Here is a 21,451-nt window from a genome sequence, read left to right on the forward strand (position 1 = left end):
TGAAAACAGGCAGTCTGTCATGGCAGCCTCTTTACTTAGAGCAATGAGAGAGAGAGTGAGAGGAGCGGGTGGTGCAGTACAGATACAGTAAACAAAGACAACGGGTGGGGAGGAATCGTAAGTGTCCAGCCACAGTGAATTTGACCCTCATAATAAAAACAAAATCTATGTAAATCTGATAAACACCAGTAAAGGCCAATTCTGCCAAACGCTAACTCAGCCGGGATGTTCAAGGTCAGCCTCACCCATGTACCAACATGTCTCAGGGGAGACTCCAGTGGATAGCTCCACCTGGTCCATGAATATGGTTGCAAGTATCAGTTCTTTTCTGATAGTAGTATTTACAACCTCAAGTTTAAACACAACTTCTCTTTCAAGGTTTTTACTAGAGCATATCCAAATGACACAAATGGTAAACCAATTAAAATTCTGATGAATATCAAAATAAAGTGAGAACAACCACATTCTACTAGAGCAGCCACCGTGTATACCATAGCACTGATTCTCTTTGTATTGCCATTCTTCTTTCAAGGCAAAAGAAAGAAGATGCCCCTGACAGCAGACATGACATCTACTAAGTTAGAAAACATTGCAGTAGGAGATGAGGTGGAGGTGAGAGCGAAGCGGCTTGCACAGGAGTCATAATTGTGTGTACCTAAAGCAGCTTAAATGGCACGTCCCATTTGAGATCTGCCAATTGCCTATGTAGAAAGGCTGAAGCTAAACCATCAACTGATGTGAGCTGGCATTGAAATCAACTGATCTACAAAAAAATTATTATTTATTTATTTATTATTATTATTATTTAGGCCCAGGACCGTTCCCCATATCAACCTCTGGTAAATATTCCTTGTAGTTGCTGGCTGTCGCTGGGTAAATTCAGTTAACTGTATCGGGAACCTGCCTGTGATTGCTTTGGTAACTACCAGATTGCCGTGGTTACCTGCAATTTACGTAGAAGATGACAACTTGTCTGCACACACTGGCTAACTAACCAGTGAGACGTAGCTAAATTTGAAAAACTGTTACGCAAAATGAAAAAGAGATCGTGTCCTTTCAAAGTAAACGAACTCTTCACAGTTTCGTAACCTCTTATCAAATCGCTGGCGCCCATACAAACTGTGGATGACTGCAATAACCTGCTAGCAACCAAAGCAGTCACAAGGAGGGCTGTAGGCCTGCGTGACTCGAGCTTAGCAATACATTTCACAGCTACTACTAGCAATCATTTGCCACCAGTCAGGGAATTCTAATTTTTCCCTCGTGATCAGTGGCTTGCAGATGGTCTCTAGGCCTGTATGACTGAAGGGTTTTAAAGGTTTAGCAAAATAATACGGTGCATGTAGGCTCTTTACATGCATGCGTGAACTTTGCATTCTAGTGCAGTCAAAGCCTTTAGCGTGAGGGTGTGTTCAAACTGAGTATTTCGGGCTGATTCATGTGATATCTATAATTCATAAATTTGGTTTGCCTGGCCAGTAATGCCAGATGAACTTGGGAGGTTCTAAGTACTCTTTGACCCGGAGAATGTTTCTTCGTTCTGGTCTTAGATGAATGTGTGGTTTGGTCAAAGTGTTATGATAAGTTTGGATCCAGTGATTCCAACATATGGGTGGTTTAAAAAAAAACTTTGACATTTGATAGTCAGGAGTTTGTCGTGCTTGGAAAGCCTGACATAACAAATTGAACTGAGGGAAGACCACAGTCTGATTATAAATATCAGCAATTTCTTCATCTCTTTTCCATTTTAAGAATTTGAAGGAAGGGGAAATAACAGCCATCATGCAGACAGACAGAGTGCATCATTCCAAGTTAGACTGATGATGTTTCGAATGGAGATCCAGGAGGATAACAGGATAAAACTTGGCCCAGAATAAACCATATTCATTTTTGTTTGCATGGTGTTTAGTTTGAATGTTTTTGGGAAGTGTGAAGCTAACTTATTTAAATTCACATTCTTCAACCCAAGCAAAGAAAACAGTTAGCCATAGTGGGACACTGCTGCGGTGAGGTGGACCCAAATACCAGCGCATCTCTGATAAGCTCTGGTTTGAAACAGCTTTGAACTACCATGCACAAACAAGTGTTTGCTGTCTTCCCAGTTAACACAAATCAAAAACAGTGCTCGTGTTGTCCGCTGGAAGTAGGCGAGCAAATCGAGAAGAAAAAAAATGTCCATGTGCAACAGGCCACAACAGCCACAAATCACAAAGAAAAGAAGCAGCTGACGTTTGCATCCCCAAATGAGCCGCTTCTTCTTTAAATATGGGGCCTGTTAAAATTTCATCCAATCCAGATTCAGTATGAGGTGTTCACTAAGCAGAACCATCTGTGACAGAAGAATGTGAGGCTTGGATAACACAGCAAGTTTTTTCCTCTTTCCTTGAAAGGCTTTTATGGGTTTTTTGTATTCTGCCAAACATTCCTGCAATGCATGATTTCCAGCAAAAGTATTTCCCAGGCCTGCAGGGATGTTCAGACCCCTCTGCCTCGACATGTTTCAAATTGTTTTTCTATTATTAAAATATTGTTTAATATTTTCCATATCGTTCTGCAATTGCTTGAGGGTTACAGCACATAAGAGAAATAATCAGTTCACAGGTGAGCCATTAAACATCCCACCATGTAGGCCTGGCTTTACTGGTTCACCATTGAGGAAAGAATTGGAAAGGATTTGCTCAGTACACCAAAATGTCCAAAATAAGACTGTCTATAAAAGATAGATCATGTAAAGTTTTTACAATGAAACTGTGGTTCTTACATTTTCTTTCTTTTCTACTCAAAGTGCTTTATACAACTTGCCTCCTTCATCCATTCACACAAACTAGTTAGTTGTACTGGGAGATGCAATTCTCCCAAAACAGCAGCAGCAACCAATATTCCAATATGGTATCTACATATAATAGATAAGTCCCACAGACTTAAATTTAGCTAATCTGTTAGTGTTATGGTCCCTGGATTTGTTCCTTTTTTGATATTTAGCTTTGAGTTTCTGTTCTACTGTTTAAAGTTACTGATTCCTGTTTCCATTTCTTTATTATATAGTGGTTGTGATTCCTTGTAATGTTGTTAGTATCTGATCTCTGTTGGGTTTCTGTTTATTTCTATTCTAGTGATGAGTTTTATTTCTTTTGGTTCCCTGGTGTTTTGGTTCATGTCTGGTAGTGGTAGTAGTCTGATGATTATGCATGATTGTCTTTTTATTCCTAAGTACCTTTGTGTTTCCTGTTCTCGTACATGTTACTATATATTTATGCTTCTGCAAGAAATCTATGCTTGTAGCTGCACTGTAACCGCAAACCTCTCTGAATATTTTATGAATATTAAAGGACTGTTAATAATTCCTGGAGCTTTTTGAGCATTCCTATTTCAGACGTCACACTTTATAGCAGTTCTTCTATACAGGACTACATGACCAACTTTTGATTGTCTAAAAGTCTCATATGGTTTGAAAGAGAAATAAATGTTGATGTTATCTACAAATAAAATGTGCTGAATGATAAATCATTTGTTAATTCTATAATTTAATAGTTGGTCATAATAAAGAGTTTAAAAATGGCAAAGCCCTGCAAGATATAACAAGACAGTGGGATAAAATCGGATACGAGATAGCCGATACAGATTGTGGAACTTCTATTAGTGAGATAAGATCCAAACCGATCGGATGCTGCTCCTGAACAAAAACAATACATGAAAGAAGTCCTAAAACCAAACAGCAAGTTAGAACTGATCTTATTCTTACTGGTGGGAACATGCTGGAGTTGATACATCACAGCAGGTAATTTGTCTGTTAAACTAAGATAAAATGAATGTCAGTATTGACGCTACTGTTCAAAAGTCTTGAGCCGCTCATCCTTTCTTCATATTTTGCTTGAAAAATGGGAACTACATGCAGCACTTTATAGGAATGTGAACACATAAATGGAAATACAATATACAAGGCCAAAACATAGTATGTAGAATTCTAATGAGCTTGAAAGTTAATATTTGGTAAGACCACCTTGATTTTTCAGCACATTCTCAATTTATTATTATCATTATTATTATTTCTTTAGGACCTATACTGTTTCTCTGCTATAGACAGGTTTTAGTTGAGTGAGAATGTCCAAAGAAAGAAATCCTAAAGATAACATCAACTGTGCTTCGATTATTTCTCTACTTCTGTCCTTGTTCTGCCAGGTGCAGCAATGGGCTGGATTCTCTTGCTGGCCAGCACAGTGGGAAACACTGGTGTTTCTGGCTTCAGCTGCTTCACCTGTTTCCGATTCCACTAATCAAACCTCACATTTTTTAAAGACCGCCTGGTGCTCACCTTTCCTTACCTTCTGCTGAAAACTCAGTATTCCTTGCGTGGGCTCAGTGTGAAATCCTGTTCTCTTGTGTGTTTCCTGTAAAAACCTCTGGAGAATAATAGCTAAAGTCAGATTCCTCAGTTTCTCCCAACCTGGAAGATTTCAAGTCACATTCTGTCTGGAGGGAAACTGCCTGACCCATTCCAGATGAGCAGCATTTACCAGAGTCAGTTATTCATGCCTTTAACTATTAAGCAGCAACTTTCTCTGGGCTTTCTCTGTCTCTAACAGAGTGCTTGCTTTGTGGGTTAACACTTGCATAAATTGTAAGCACGCTCTTGAAGCAGCTAGCTCCATTGAGGGCTTTATATTTATTATTCAGTAGACATTAGGCTAGTCCGTCTCATATTTTTGTTTTTCTCACTTTGAAACTCTGAACCTAAACCAGTTGCAGCCCAGTGAGTATTGTTCTCATCCAGCAAGTCTTGTGAAGCTTCTTTAACGCAGCAACCTTGAAATCTATGTGAAGCAAATGCCTCCTAGGGCCTCAGCAGAGCACAGTGAGAGAAGTGAAATTTAGGGCTGGTGTTGTGAAGCTCATGAAACCCTTATGGGAAGAAATATAAACCACAATAACAGGAAACAGGACACCTCATAATTGCTCTGGAGAAATGCCTCTTGTACTGTTCAAAGAACAGGTGCCCTTGTTGCATTTTTGATAATTAAAAGGCACCAATTCATAAAAGATGCCATTTACGTTCCCACCTGTTATCTATGAAAGCACTTGTATTCAATTTAAGAGTTATATCAGTAGAAAATCAACTCATCCTGGAGGAAGGATCTGAGAGAGGTTTTCTTTTTACATACTGGAGGCTGATCAGACATCCAAGGATTTTGGGTGGAGGGGGGGGCAGAGCTCATCATCAGTCTGGCAAGGAAAGCAAGAAAGCTCAAGCCTGGTGATAGCAACAACACAGCGACTTGCAAATCTGTGGTGGGGACGAGCCACATCGCTGCTGTCTATCACATAGCAATGGGCCAATTTACTGCTAATACAAATCACTGACAGCACATTATCATGAAATGGATGGAAATGAGGAACATCACCTTTGATAAGAGTGCTATGATGAGAGTAAAATACTTTATCCTTCAGTGAGCTGGTGATGTGCTGCTGTGCATCGTTATAGTCCTCACCTTTTTAACACTGCTATGAAGTCGAGCTAAATTGGCCGCCGGAACAAAACTTGACCCAGGGGAATAAACTGTATTGAAAGTACTTGGTTAGGATTCACTCTTAAATGTTGTGTAATTGCTCTCTCATTGTCCTGCAGGAATACACACACACAGACACACGGAGGCACAAAGGCGCTGTGTGTACCACTCTTCCATCTTTATTTCTCAGTGTATGTAGGTCACTGCTGCAAGCAGGCCATCTGGGCTATCAAAGGCATAGATGAGTACTGATGGAGCCTACTTGAAGCATCTTTTTGTTAAGTCAGAACCACGGCTGGGGATGAGGGTCATTTCTCTCCACCCATTGCTTCCCACACTGACGCAATTTAACATCACAGCTACCAATTTAACTCCTAATTCTCTTCAGAACTTTATTAACAGTGACAAAACAGTAATTTTAGAAACTGTTCTGACTTTTTCATCACTTGGTGGTTACGTGAAAATGATTGTTATTTATGAGTCAACAAATGGTGATTCATTGAATAGTTGGCCCTACAAAATCACTCACAGAATTGGATCCTTTTTGGCTGTTTGGTGAAGATTTAAATGCATTTATATGCGCTGTGAACTCCCTATTAATGATACTAATGTGTATGTGCCCAGAAGCTTGTAAACAATGTCAGTAGGCCTTCCCTAAGGTGGGGATTACTTAGCTTTGTGCAGGAGGTGGATGAGTGGTTCACTTTCCTGTTTATGCTTTCAGAAGAGTTTCAGAAGACTTTGTTGAACGCGTCGATAAAAGGAGCCACGCTTGTATAAACTGGCTTTTTTTTATTGCAACTAAAGTAGTTGCCCCTGCTGGTAAATGAAAAGAATGCAGGTACTTCATGCACTCATTTCACTTTTAAAACCTGGAAGCAACATTTGTTTGTACACAGCTTGTGAATTTGATTAACGCAGCAACTAAAAGACTTTAATCTGCAATGTTAAGCTGGTTAACTTAACCCAGGATTTGCATCTCATGCTTTTGCAATTTTATCTCACATTAATGGTTGTGAAGAAGCTAAATTATAAGCCAACACTGTAAGCTTTTAGGATAAAGACTATTTCACTAGAGTTCACCATGCACTGTTTCTGTTTCCTAAGCTACAAAATGGGAGGGAGGGATTTGTAGGTGCCACAGAAGGTAAGAACATGGACCATTTTCACACAACAGGCGGTCAGAAATGGCTTTTTTCACAACATTATCTCCTACTGGCTGCCACCACACACGTAAGAAGCTACTGAAGCCAAAAGGGCCTTTTATGGGATGTTCTTTGATAGTGTGACAGTTGGAAAGAGTTTGATTTCATTGCTGTGTGATAACAGAAAAGGGTTCTGAAACCTCATGAGTAAAACATGAGACTTGACAGGTTTAAGATGTGAACATCACCATTATCGGACTGTTTGCTGATTGCAGGGATGGTTGATGCCATCTTTTTATAGATCAGATTATATCAGTCGAGTTGGTATCGAGCAGATGGGCTGATTGTATGCCACAGCTGATCAGTACTGCGTGCGCTGCAAAGAAAGCAGAGGTACAAGTCAAAGATTTCATGTTTGCCAGGTAAAGAAAAAAAAAAAAAAAAAACATGACGAGACTTAAATCCTCTGTTTGTTACCCACATGAATGTCAGGAAAACAGTCTAGTTTAAAAGATATATCCTGCAGTGTCATCTTGAGCATCTTAAACCTCCAAATATTAATATTAGACATTCATAAGGGACAAGCACTGTTTACTACATCTAATATTGTGAGTTCTGGAGTGGTCTCTGCTCTCACAGCTGCATTAACACCTACATGTACATTTAGGTGTACATACTGCTGTAGCAAAGGGAGCAAGTGGCTACAAGTCAGCAGCACCAGGCCGTGAAATTACCTTAATTTTGTCCACTATGCAGCCTACAACACACATACAGACACATCATCATGTCCCCAGCCACAGTTGAGTGCACACACCACACTATCTCCCTTTTTTTGCTCTCCTGGACTCGCTGTTTTTATGTGTACGCGTGTGGGAGGTTGACTGGGATTGTGCTTTATTCTTTTATCTGTGGATGACTCTACATGTGGGTGTGTAGTCATACTGTGGGATTGTGGGAGTGTGTCTGGGAATGTCTGAGTGCGAGTGACTTTTTACAACCCTGGAATCCATGTCTTGCTTTTATTTTTTGAGGTATACAGTGTTTTACTCACCACCCACTCAGTGCAAGGGCATTATACCTTTTCAGCATTTCAATGATCTGTGTTTGTGTGGATTCAAACATACTCATGCACCTTCAGTGTTACCAAAAACAAACGAAGGCTATAGTTCAGGTGTATATGTGCAGTGTGAATGAATAACTGGACTGAAACATTTTTTTTTAGTACTTTTCAGTTTGGAAAATTACAAGTTTCTCTATAGATTTTTATAGGAAAAAAACACAAATTATCCAGTCCAAATAACTCACAAAACCACTTTCTACGACCAAGGTATGCAGAAGAGCGTCTCTGAATACACAACAGGTTGAACCTTGAAGCAGATGAACTAATGAACTACTGAAATGAACACTTCTGAAGGCTCCTTCCACCATGATAATGTGCCCTCTCACAAAGCTCAAATCTTCTCAAACTGGTTTCTTGAAAAACGAGTTCACTGCACTCAAATGGCCTTCAGTCACCAGTCCAACAAAGCACTTTTGGCATGTGGTGGAATGGAGAGATTTGCAACACGGATGTGCAGCTGCCAAATCTGAAGCAACTGTGAACATTGTGTAATAGACAGCTGCACTACATTCTTTTAACCTACTTCTGTTTTTATTGTGATTCTTTTGTATTTTTGTCTGTGTTTTTTAATTTCCTTCAGCAATGCATATTTTATGTATTGACTGAATGACCATAACGGAATCTGATTCTGATGCTGTCATGTCAATATGGACCAAAAATCTCTGTGGGATGTTTCCAGGATCTTGTTGAATCTTTGCCATTAAGAATTCAAATAGTTTGGAAGACAAACGTGGATGCAACGTGGCACTGTAAGCTAGTTATTTGATCACAATTTTAGAAGATTTTAGTTTAGCCCTTGCTTGTCACACCTAGGGATGGGTACCGGTATCCGGTGCCATTATGACATAAACGGTAGTAACCAGACCGAAAAGCAGCGCACATTTCGGTGCTTTTTTTCCTGAGATGTCACACACTTTGGATTCTAGCCAATCATTTTACCTTTGCAAGCGTAGTAGGCGGGTCCAGGTACGTACGTTCTTTTAGAGCAGAGCTACAGATTAAAAATGCCCAAGACAAAGCGGTCAAAGTCTGGCTGTACTTCACAGCAAAATATGCAAACTCAGCAGCCTGCAACAAGTGCTTTAAGCTGATACTGTGCAAAGGAGGTAACACCTCGAATCTGATGAAACACCTGGCGACGTATAGCATTTTGTTAAAAGCCGAAAAATGCGCCGTATTTGATAACTTGCTGTGAGACCTCACACCGAGCACATCTACTGCGGGTGTGGTGCCTGTTATCAGACCCGGAGTTAGCAACATCCCCCCCAAAACCCGAAGAGGAGAGTCCTGGCCCCTAGCCCTGCCAGTGTAGCAGAAATGATGAGGATGATGATGGCAGCAGCCGTTCTTCTCTGCGTGAGTAGCTTAATGTTGTTCGTGTGTAATTTACGTTGAGTAGGCTAACCACGTTATTACATTAATGCACGTAAGGTGAACTAGCAAACATCATCATAGCTACATGGGGCTGTCTTCTTGTTTGATGGCAGATGCTCCCTTCACTCTGGCCAAAAAGCCTAAAATGACCAAAGAAAAAGTGGGAAACAGCTAAACATGAGAGGATTTTGGACAAAATTGGTGTTTTTTTCCATTGATTAAGCACTGCTTCCAGCCAAGAGTGATACCATATATGCCCTATAGCTGCAGAAAAGGCTAACATTGTTATCTTTTTACAAAAAAACAGCTGAACATGAGAGGTGTTTTGGACAAAGTGTGTGTTCTCCATTCTTTAAGCACCGGTTCGAGCACCATTTAAGCACTGTTTCAAAAGTACCGGTTTGGTACTGGTATCGGATAAAACCTAAACGATACCCATCCCTAGTCACACCTGGTTTCAAAATACCAAGATGGGGATATTAAAAACGATCAACTCCAAGCTTCAAAACAATAGCAATGCCGACGTTGATATTATCTATGGTTCTTACTCAAAACAATAATGCATTGCACATAACAGTCTACACTGTTGCAACAGAATGGATTGTTTACTGTCAGAAGAAAGTAAGTTCTTACACTACTCATTACATTCTTTTTGTGTTACATTATTGCTACATAATTGTTATTTAACAACACGAGCTATAACCTACATAACAATGTTATTGAGCAATATCAGCTTAAGCTACACAATGATGCAAATCCCTATCCCAATTATTCAAATAAGAACAGATCAGTAAGTAATGATATCTGGCATGCCAGCATACTATTTATGAATGCAAATATGAAATTCTTGTGTTTATTGTGAAAACAGTGTTATGCAGCTTTATAGCAATGAACTGGTAGTGGACATACAGAAGACAGAGGTATGAATTGTATTTTGGGGGGCAAAGCAGACTGTTGCAGCAAAGGATTAGAAATTGAGCTTGTGGCATAGCTGATCTGACAGAGAAAGCCTTTCACTGCGCCCTACTGCTACACAGCATCTAAAGATTTTTACACACACACACACACACGGCTTTCTGTGTGCAGTGGGAAGAAAGCTTCTAACACCAGGCAGGAATGCTGAAGCGGAGTGTGGAAAATTGATTGGAATGTTGTGTAGGGCGTGTGTATTTTTTCATATAGTCCTGGGTTTGTCTGTTGTTTTTGTGTGTGTGTGTGTGTGTGTGTGTGTGTGTGTGTGTGTGTGTGTGTGTGTGTGTGTGTGTGTGTGTGTGTGTGTGTGTGTGTGCTTGAAGGGGAAGGGCAAGGAAGTTACGGTTGTGATCGTCTATCTGTGTGTGAATGAGCGTGTCTGCATTTTTGGCTTTGAAGTACTACTATTTCAGGAGATAGTTTGGTTCTTCACAATTAGAAGATTGATATTAATCTGTAGCTTTATATAAGACCGAATTGTCAACTCATTACACTCGGCTCCAATCTCCAGTCTAACATCAAACCAATAACCACGAGGGAGGGGATTCAATTTTCCTTATCCAATAACTGGAGACCCACATGTGCCTGCAGCTAACATCATTCTAAATTAACACTGACGCAAAGCCATGCCAACATGGTGGTTTTGCCAGGATTTTACGAGTCAAGTGGAGTGAATAAAAAACAGTTGCCCATGTCCGTGCCTCAGAGCTGCTGAAAACAAGCGATCACTGGAGTTTAAAATATGCATGCAGTAGTGCACAACTTGACTAAACAATTACAAATTAAAAGTGCTGATAGGCATGCTGCTAGTCCTTCAGCACCGCTCTACGGACAGCTGTTTAGAAAATGCATTTCTCAGCTTGATACCTTACAAGTCAACTTAGAGTGAAACAGACAGATTGAGCAATCTCACAAGTAAGCGAGTAAGCCTGGCTAGCTCAGCCCCGATTAAAGCAGCAGATAAAAACATCCACCTAATATTATGTTTCCTGCTCGTTTCAAGCTTTACAAGAACTACCTGCTTCAGCTTCAGAAATGCTTGGCAATGCCAAGTCTGTCTTTCTCAAGGTTGAGTTGTCTATTGCATGTTTTTAGCTGCACAATTTTTCCAGTCTTTTTTGAGTTTGCAGTTTTTGTGTTCAGTTAGCATCGCCAACTATTGTCTTGTAGACTTGTGTAAAAATACTGACATGAACGTGCAGCACGTTGCCCACAACTCTGCTTGTGTTAATACATCCTCAGTGCGGTACTGATGTGCACTAACTCAGTAGGACTAGCATTAGTGCAATAGGCTCCACGCGCACAAGGAAATGCTGATACTAGCTAACTATTCTAATGTATATTTTAGTAATCTTTTTAAATCAATACTTTTAAAAAACTAAATACTTTTGTTGCATTGTAGCACAGTTATTGATGTAAGGACTCCAACTGTAGGTCATATAATGGTTTTTCCAGCTCTCTACTCAATAAATCGCCATAACATTGATATTAACCTTGACGGGAAATTACATCTGATAACCACATTTTCTAAATTTTTGACTCTTAAGATTTTGTCTTTTGATTTGAGAGTTTGTAAGGCTGCAAATGCGTGCATGCAAGAATGGCCTAACTGTGTGTATATGATAAACATCTTGGTCACCTGTCACTGATTCAGCCGTGCTGGAAAGGCCATTCATGCTCTTCCCCTCCCCCACCACGGCTATCTCTCCCCAGTCCACCTGTCTCTACCTCTGCTCCCTGACCTGCATTCACTTCCTCAGCCTCCAGCCTCATCAGCAGCACAGAAGATGCTGCTCTCTCGCTTTCTCTCTCTCATATGGCTGCTAGAATAAAGGCAGCACTGTATCCTACAAAACCAATGATGATGTCAGCTTGTTATTGACTCTCCCAGGTCTGAATGACTGAGCAGAGGATAGGGGGTGGGGTGGAATCTATCTATTGCAGTGAGGTGACCAGCCAAGCACAAATGAGCTATAGTGTGTGTGCGTGTGTGTTTGTGTGTCTGTGCCGGTGTGGTGTGTGTGGGGGATGGGTGGGATCCTGCAGTCCTTGTTTCCGCAGACATAATCTGTCCCAGTTGCTGCACACCTCTTACAGTTTACAATAAGCTCTCTCTCTCTCCCTCTCTCTTCACCCCTCCCCCACATCTCCCTTGCTGTTTTCCCTCCCTCCTGGTTGATTTGATCTGAGTACATAGGCATAGAGATGGACATAATGGGTAGTGTATGAACCTTCCAGATCCCTCAGGTCATCTGGATCCGGTTTTTTATCAGTTCCCAGAGTCAGAACCAGACACGGAGAAGCTGCATTCAGCTTTTATGCTCCTTATATCTGGAACAAACTCCCAGAAAGCCTCAGATCAGCTGAAACACTCAGTTTATTTAAATCCAGGTTGAAGACTCACCTGTTCTCAGCTGCATTTGAATAAAGCACCAAATCCACACTTTTAAGCTTAAATTTCAAAACTTACATTTTAACTACTGATTTTATCTACTGTTTTTTTTGATCTATTTTAAATCATGCTTTTTTATTGTTTTTGTTTTTTAATGTCTCTGTAAAGCACTTTGAATCATCTTGTTGTTGAATCGTGCTATATGAATAAACTTGCCTTGCAACAACCAGAAGGACCAAAAATAATAAAAAATTTGCTTAGATGTAAAATTACATTGCTTGTGAGCACACACTGCTAGTTATTTCTTTTATAAGTGTTTATATTTATTATCTGTTTTTATACAAGTAGTCATCAATAGTATTGGACAGAAAACACAAACCTCTACAGTAGTGTTTTCACAGTCACCATCTTGGTGTTTTGAAAACCGGATGAGCATGGTGTGAACCTGTTTGTGAAATTGGATTCTCATTAGATCATTAGATCAACCAACCTTTTTTGCGCCACGGACCGGTTGATGTCCGACAATATTTTTAGGGGCCGGCCTTTAAGGTGTCACGGATAAATACAACAAAATAAAAGCAGTACTGGTACCAAAAAAAAGAAGATTTATTCATAACACACGGGAAAAAACCCAGGGAAACCGAGCTAATGATAAAAACAATTTAAAAAATAATGTTAAAAACCGATAAGAAATCCTGAGAACCATCAATTTCACACCCGAGCCTCAACCGTGGGTTTGGGACTGCTTTATTAGACTTATCAATCACAAGTCATTTACCAATGAGGATATCCTAATTTACCCTCTATTGTGACTCTGATAATGACCATAATTTTCAAAATGAACTTCATATTGTATTCAGTATGATTTAGACTTATCAATTGAGTCGATAAAGTCCTTAAGAAAATGTTGTGTGGGGTCAAAGAGAAAAGGATAGTTTTCCCACTGACTTTTATAAAGCCGAGCTTGCTGTTCAAACAAAAAAAGCATGAAAAACCTGGTTTAAACCATTTCTCTTAATGTATCATAAAATGAATTGCTTCTTTTTGAAAACAAGAAGTCACGTCCACGGAAGCACAAAATTGCCTTTCTCGTCTTTGCAGATGATGTGGTTTTGATTGCTGCATTAAACCCTGACCTTTAGTCTGTTTCTGTCAGGTTGTGCTGAAAAGGACCCAAATGCAGATTCTGAAGCTAAACTTGATAAACAAAGACAACTTTTATTTCAATGGAGTATAAACCCATAGAAGCCCAAAACATAACAAATAAAGGGAACTGAGGCCATGTCCACACTAATATGTTTTCGTTTGAAAACGCATCTTTTCCTCTCCATTTTGGCGTTCCGTCCGCACTGAGACGGCGTTTCCAGTCAAGGAAAACGGAGCGTTTTGAAAACGCTCTCCAAAGCGGATCCATTTGAAAACGCCGTTTTCGCGTCGCAGTGTGGACAGCAAACCCGGAGCCTTTTCGAAAACGATGACACATTTTAGTCATGTGATGCAGTCATGTGACCAATTAAACTAAGATAGCGGAGGGCATTACACAGCAGTTGATTTGTTTGCTCTCAATTTTGACAGCCCTATTAAAGATTAATATCATTTTGTACATGCTCCAGATAGATTCTCACTCTCTTTTGCATCTTTGTGCTTTTTTGTTACTCGCGGCGAAAACTCCACCTCATTGTTAGTCCATTAAAAAAACTCGTTGCTTTTCCTCAACATTTCAAAAAGCCGGAAAATAAATAAACGGCAGACAGAAATGAGGCAGGTCGAATCAGCTTACGTTTCACCCTTGCGCAATACAGGAACATAACATTTTCGATTGTTTCAAACGTCGTCTCAGTGTGGATGGAAGGCCAAAATGGAGAGAAAAAGATGCGTTTGCAAACAAAAATGTATTAGTGTGGACATGGCCTCAGACTGACAAACACCTTCTCAGAGGAGGACATGGAGATGGCAACAACCGTGAAAGGTCATGAGGTGCATTGCATAGACAGTGTGCTGATTAGAGTGAAGATTATGCCACATTTAACCAGAATAGGCCGTAGTTGTAGGTGCAGTTGTTAGAATTCTGCTGTTTTCTGATCATAGTGCCAACAATCTGTGATCTGATTCATGTTGAAGTCTTTTTTATTATTGGCTCCAGAAGATCAGCAAGTTTTCAGTGACGATGAAAACCCCTTAAAGACACCAGCAAACAAATATAAACCAGGTTTAACACCACAAAGTAACTCAGTTTTACTTGATGTACATCTGAGTTGTCAGTGTATCAATACACAACCAAATTCATGCATTGCTGTCTGACATTTATACATTATTCCCACAGACTGATATGACAAGCATATCCTCAATGTAAAAGATTATTCTAAATTTCTGAAACGCAGCAACAGCAACATGGGGGATGTTGACGTGAGATTGATAGAGCAACAATACAATTTTACAGCTCAGTGATCGAGGTCTTGTTTCCACATAAACACTTGATGCACTGGCTGTTAAACTCAACACATTTAAATCCTCTCCTGGCACTTTTCTGTTAAACTTACACTGCTCTGAACTTTGAAAATTTCTTCAAAACATGTAGGCATATAGGAGGCACAAATGTTTAAAATTATCTTGAAAAGAAAGAGACTGCTTTTAAGTTCATTTCACATTTTAGAAATAAAGTGTTTTTGGTCTATATTTTTTTTTTCGTGAACCATAATAACTGAATTTTAAATACCCAACAAACTGTAGCGAGGGCTGCATTTTTTAAATAAGCATCTAAATACGCTTTTATGATGGACAAATGAACTGGCAGGTGAAGATGACATTTCTAGCTTTATATTTTCTTGCTATATTTTCTGTAAGAAACATTGTTCTTGGTGTCTGAGAACCCGAGAGAGAATGAGCATGAGGTTCATTCCTCTGATCAGTCAGTACAGCCTGTGGTTAAGAAGAAAATACCATGACAGGAAGTGATGGTAAGACATGGTGACATGATGTCTTAATATGTTCTATTAATGATTAAAAATCTAATATCATCTTGAACATGCTGCTGTGGGTATTCATGCATAGGGATGTCTGCAGTTAGAGCCTGTTCATATTAAAGTGCCACTTGGTCATGAAACATGGAGTACTGTCTCCTGAGAATGAAAATCTATCATATGGTTCAAGTTGTGGGTTAAAACTTGGTCTTTTATGGGTTTTTAAGTGGTAACATTTGCCATGTTTTTACTAAGCAATTCTCTTTTAAAATGGTAAGCAACACTATTATAGCTGAAATGTGACTGTGTTCTATATAGACAGCAGTTGATTAGCCGAGTTGATCACGCAATCAATGTATTAGCACATCTACAGCTCCATTATTAATGGGTTAGAGCCTGTTACAAACTGCTAGGCACCCTGTTTCTCTGCTTATTCTAAGCTAATCAGGGGCTGCATGGACTTTTTTGTGAACAGCAATGACTGCAAAAATATTTCCTTGAATACAAGAAAACTCCACAGGGTACCTTTAAGATGGATTCAGACAAGTGTTCCAATACTATTTCAAGGTTGTGTCATGGTTGTGTCATATTACTACTGGAGTCATTTATACAAAATATATTTTACTCCGAGGCTACAGGGGCTTAAAAATAAACTAACACACAGCCAAACCATGCTTTACCCGGTGTGATATTAACTCTGTGTTGTGGACTTTGATGAATGCATTTGCGAGTAGGCTCCTACACACCTCTCAGCAGATACAGTAAGTGATACAGTATGTGATATGAGCCGTCACACATCATCTCTCTCCATTTTTTTCAAAGCGCTCCCCGCAGAGAAGCCCTATTTATGGAAGTCAATCATAATCTGTCATATGCCATGACTGAGTTGGAGCCTGCAGCAGGCGCTCAAGATTATCACACCATTTCAAGGCCCCGGAGCCACAGATTTAATGTATAATTCCTGTTCGCCTTATTTTCTATTATAATACAGTTACCATTATTATTTTTATGTTCCACCGGTCAGCCAAAACAATTTTTCTGAATGTGTCACCTTGGGCTCTGTGAAGCAGTGGCTGATTAATTGGGAATGTAATTGTTAAAATAATTCATATTGGAGAACAGAGGCCAGATTTAATGGTCATTTTGTACAATCGTGAAGTGGGCAGGGCTATTTTTTCCCCCTTGCTTCTGGAAGTCAAACCCAGTCATAAAATCCCACATTTCTTTCCCAGAAGCTGTCAGGTGACTGGTACAGTATTACAGCTTGGATTGGTCTAAAATTCCTATGGTTAATTTAATTTAATTAAATTTCATTTATATAGTGCCCAGTCACAACAGTTGTTTTACCTTACTTATTGTAAGGTAAAGCACTATAATAATAGAGAGAAAACCTCAACATTCAGACAACCCCCATAAGCAAGCTCTTGGTGACAGTGGGAAGGAAGCCCTGCCTTTTGAACAGGAAGAAACCTCAGGCAGAACCAGGCTCAGGGCGGGTCAGCCATCTGTAGTTACTGGTTGGGGGGTGAGAGAAGGGCGACCATACACTTTCTTTACAGTAAAAAATCTAAACAAAGGCCTAACAACACTGTGTAGTTATTGCATTAAAATCCAGTGAACGAACCTGAATATAAGAACTAGAACAAACAAGAGAGATAAAAAACATTACACTGAGACTGTAAAGGTTATCTCTATGTTTCCCCATAATGCCCACAGTTTTTCTACTGACTGATAAAAACACTTTTATACACAGAATATTTTAACATAATTTAATAATATAAACACTTAGCTATAAATCATGAATAAAAAACAGATTTGAGTAAATTAAATATTTCGTGGTACTAAGTGTAGGCTGTCAGTTGTTTACCTCAGTTGTCAATCTGCTGGGTTTCCATGTCTAGTTACTCCGAGGGAGGCTATAAAACTTTGTGAATGTAGTCCTACACGGGTTGATGAGTCAGTCGAGCTGACCTCCGTGCAGTGACAGTGATACTGTGGTGAGTTGCTGAGGATATCCTGACCTTTTCTGTCAGTTAGCACTGCTGTTTTTGCTGCTGTTAGCCAGCATTAGTAAAACTTTATTTAAAGTGGATCTGATATTATTGGCCTCAGACTCTCATATGATGTGCGAAAATAATCAGACTGTTCATCAGAGAGAAAGTTTCCTTTTTAGGACACTAATATTAGCTAACATAATGTTAGCTTGTAACAGGCCATTGTTAGCTGTCCAGAGATTTGTCGTATGTCTAATCTATTCACAGTAAGTGAATTGAATAAGTAATTGTGACAATATTAGAGATAAATAAACACTTACATTTTCTTGCGTTAGAGCACTGCCTTCAGTTCAGGAGATGAGGCTTGAGGCAATGAGGAAGATGATGACATTTATCCACATGACGGTCACACGCTCTCTTTCCTTAGTGTTTTTCCTTCTTTGGTGAAGGGAACCCTTTCTCAGATGATGCAACATAGGTATGATCCTTTGCAAGTTGAATCTGAAGTAAAATTTGCCTCCATGATTAGGAAATCCCTACGAGTTCCCTCCTCCTTTACCTTTAGGATACTACGCATGTGGGAACAGCAATGCCCTTATCTGTATTCAGTATGGTGGGATAATACGGTAGCTTCCACAAATCAGTGTGCTCTTATGTGTTTTTAATTAATTAATTATAAATTTATGAGAATGCATATACAAATTTTTTTTTAAAATTTTGTCAGGTTTATTTGCACACCCTATTCATATCTTCTCCTCCTCCAGCTTCTCAGATAACTTCCCTACATTTTCAACTTCCTTTCACTCAGGAGAGTCTTTAGCTGTCTGAGCTGGATTTCCTAGTTGTAAATGTTAATGTGTAAAGAGGTGAGCTGAGATCGATGAGGATATTAGACTGACCGGCTTCCATTTGTCTTATCAGCCTGATGAGGAAGAACACACAGTGTGGACACTTTGTGTGTCATTAGCACACATAAACACACATACAAGCAAATGCATGAAAGACATGTCTTCCAATGTTTCTTCTCTCTCTCTCTCTCACACACACACACACACACACACACACACACACACACACACACACACACACACACACACACACACACACACACACCAGAAATAGTCATGCAGTATCTGTTTTTCTCTGTCTCCATCTCTGCTCTGCTAAATAATTTAATCACTTAAGAGCAAAAGCCAACCATGCAGTCCCAGTCTCTACCATGAAGGGTAAATTATAGCCCAGTAGGTAGAGAACAGCCATTACTGTATGGTCTATGAAGACATATTATAGAGCCACACTTTGTTGAGACCTTGTCATTGTCAAAGCACTAAATATGCCAGAGGTGGAATGACGTATTACTACTACTTTGAAGTGGATATAGTCTAACGTTGCTATGGGTTTTTAAAGGCCGATGCTGTTGTTGTTGGATGTGCCTGGCTGAAAAATGTGGCAGAAGGAAGGGCATGTTTGCTTTGAGGTTATACAGTATGTATGAGTTCTCCAGTCAGAGAGAGGGCGGGGAGAAACGAGACAATGGAAGGTGAGAACACAAACGTGAAACCAATGCAAACATCTGTACACAAGGTTACAGTTACACAAACATGGAACATAAGCCTATTGCCTCTTTTCCACCAGCATGGTGCGGGTGTAAAGCCAGTTCTGCCTCAGTTCTTTTTAAGAACCAGTCCACATTTTCACTGGTCTGAGAACCAAAATGATGTCTAGAACTTAGTAGCAGAAGTTGAAGTCATTTCTATGGGAAGAAAATAATTGTGAATCTGTGGGATCCATATGCTTATCATTCTTGAAATCCTTTTGGTAGCTCCTCCCACATTCACTACGTTTCGGGGCACTGAAGGACACCTTACAAGCAATTGAATACCAAAATCACAGTATGCATAAAATAAGTCAATAAAGTATAGAATTAAAAAAAAAACAGCATCAAATAGAATAGGCAAGCTTAAAAAGATGTCTTTTAAGACTGACTTTAAAGACGGAGAAGAAATCAATATTGTAAATGTGATGCGGGGGAGAGATCCAAAGACAAGTGGCCAATCAGATGGAAGTGCTAAAGCCTATGATGGCAAGCGGGTAGTATAATGAGAGTAAGATAAGAGGAGGATCTCAGAGTATGGAAAGGAGTGGCAATGTGCAGAAGATCAAAGAGATATGAAGGTGTGAGAGTATGGAAAGACTTGAAAGGAAACGAGTAATATGTTCTAGGGAATGGCTTCTAGTAACATTATGAGCAGCTACATTTTGCTCAGAGTGAGGAATTTGCAGAGTTCTCATCTGACTCTGCAGCTCCTCTTTAATTTTTTGTATTTTAGTTTCTTTTAGCTGGTTTAATTCAGCATAATAAGTCTAAAAACTTCTAACAGGCTCACAAAAAAGCACAGGTTTATTGACTAACTAGCTACAGCCCTGTCTCCTTGATGCCTTCCTATGCATCAAAAACGCCAGTAGATTTTAAAATGAAATGTAAATACAAGCAGATTAAGATTCCCTTTAACAAGTCAGGAAACATGAATAAATGTGTGGCTTTGTATTGTCTCAACACCAATATCTTAACATGTTATGGCCAATGATTATGTAGCACCTAAATGTTATTGACATGTTTTAGTTGTATATACAGGCAAGTTCTAGCAAACAGGGTCACTGTTGAGTAAAGTGAAGCTTTCATCATTTAAACAAAGACCTGAATCATATTATAAAGCCAAGGGAAGCTTGAGCTTATAATAATAGCTGGTTTTAGAACAAATATTTGCTGTAGCAGCTAAAAGCCAATAAAATCCATACCAACTATTATGTTGCCAGAGGTAAACCTATTAAAGAGACAGAATGGAAAGACACATGATCAGTGTCAGGTGTCCTGTTCCCAGTCTGGGAAGCATTTACCTGCAGGTCTATTTGAGGTGTATGTCCAATTAGACCTGATAGAAGCCCCAAAAAACTGGGAGGAAAGAGATGTCTTGATATTTAACTTCATTAAAGGAGACATGACCAAAAAAGTGCATTAGGAGTGGAGTGTAATTCACCATTTTCCAGCTGAGAGTTGGAGTGATGTCAGGAGTAAAAAAAAAGAAAAGAAAAAGAAATTGATCAAAAACCTTTTTGAAGCTGGATTTGGGATGAAAAGAACTACACATTCAGACTCTCTCAGACTTACAGTTGCAATGGCAACTAGGCTTTCAATCCTCCCTGGCACAGCTAATGATGCTTTATATATACACATATAAGACATTCTTGCAGGTTAAGCTACTTCCCTTTTTTTTTGGGTTAACGAGCACTGAAAATAAAGTTCATACCACAGCAGAGATTTTCTAAAGCATCTTTTTTCAAAGGATTATTCCAGTGTCACTAGGTGTAACTCACACTGTTCCACTCCAGGTAATTCCTTTTGCTGTTGTAGCTGAGCTGCCATCGAACACCTTCTGGCCACAGTGAATGACAGAAATTCCATGTTATATGTTGGTAGGGACAAATATTAAATGGGACATTGGTATTGCTTTGTTCACATCTGCTATACCTCTCCTACTCATTGCTGCAGTTCATAACACAATAAATTCAATCTACATGCAACACTGTCAATGCTAAACATCAGGGCGGAAGTATGCATGCACAGATCACACAGTTATTAATAACCTAACAGTGGAGCTGCTCTACTTGAAGACACATCAACGCGTGGATTTTTATTTTTTAAATACTGGCATCAATTTGGTGGAAGCTTTCATTTTCACCAGCGTTCACTTCAGCTCCATTCTGCGCTCCTCAGAGTTCAAGGACACAGTCATTATTGAACACCTTTTTGTACAGGGAGGTTTGCTAAAGTTTCTTCCTCTACATGCAGCTTTTGTAAAGACTGCTTAAGCTTGCATGAAGAGAGGAGGTTTCGTAGCTTTTCAACTCACTCCGTGGAATATGTTCTTAAGAATGCTGTCAGGCTGTATGTACTGCATTCACACCTCACTGAGGTCCCATCACTATGTG

Source organism: Astatotilapia calliptera, chromosome 23, assembly GCF_900246225.1.
Source record: "Astatotilapia calliptera chromosome 23, fAstCal1.2, whole genome shotgun sequence".
Classification (NCBI taxonomy): domain Eukaryota; kingdom Metazoa; phylum Chordata; class Actinopteri; order Cichliformes; family Cichlidae; genus Astatotilapia; species Astatotilapia calliptera.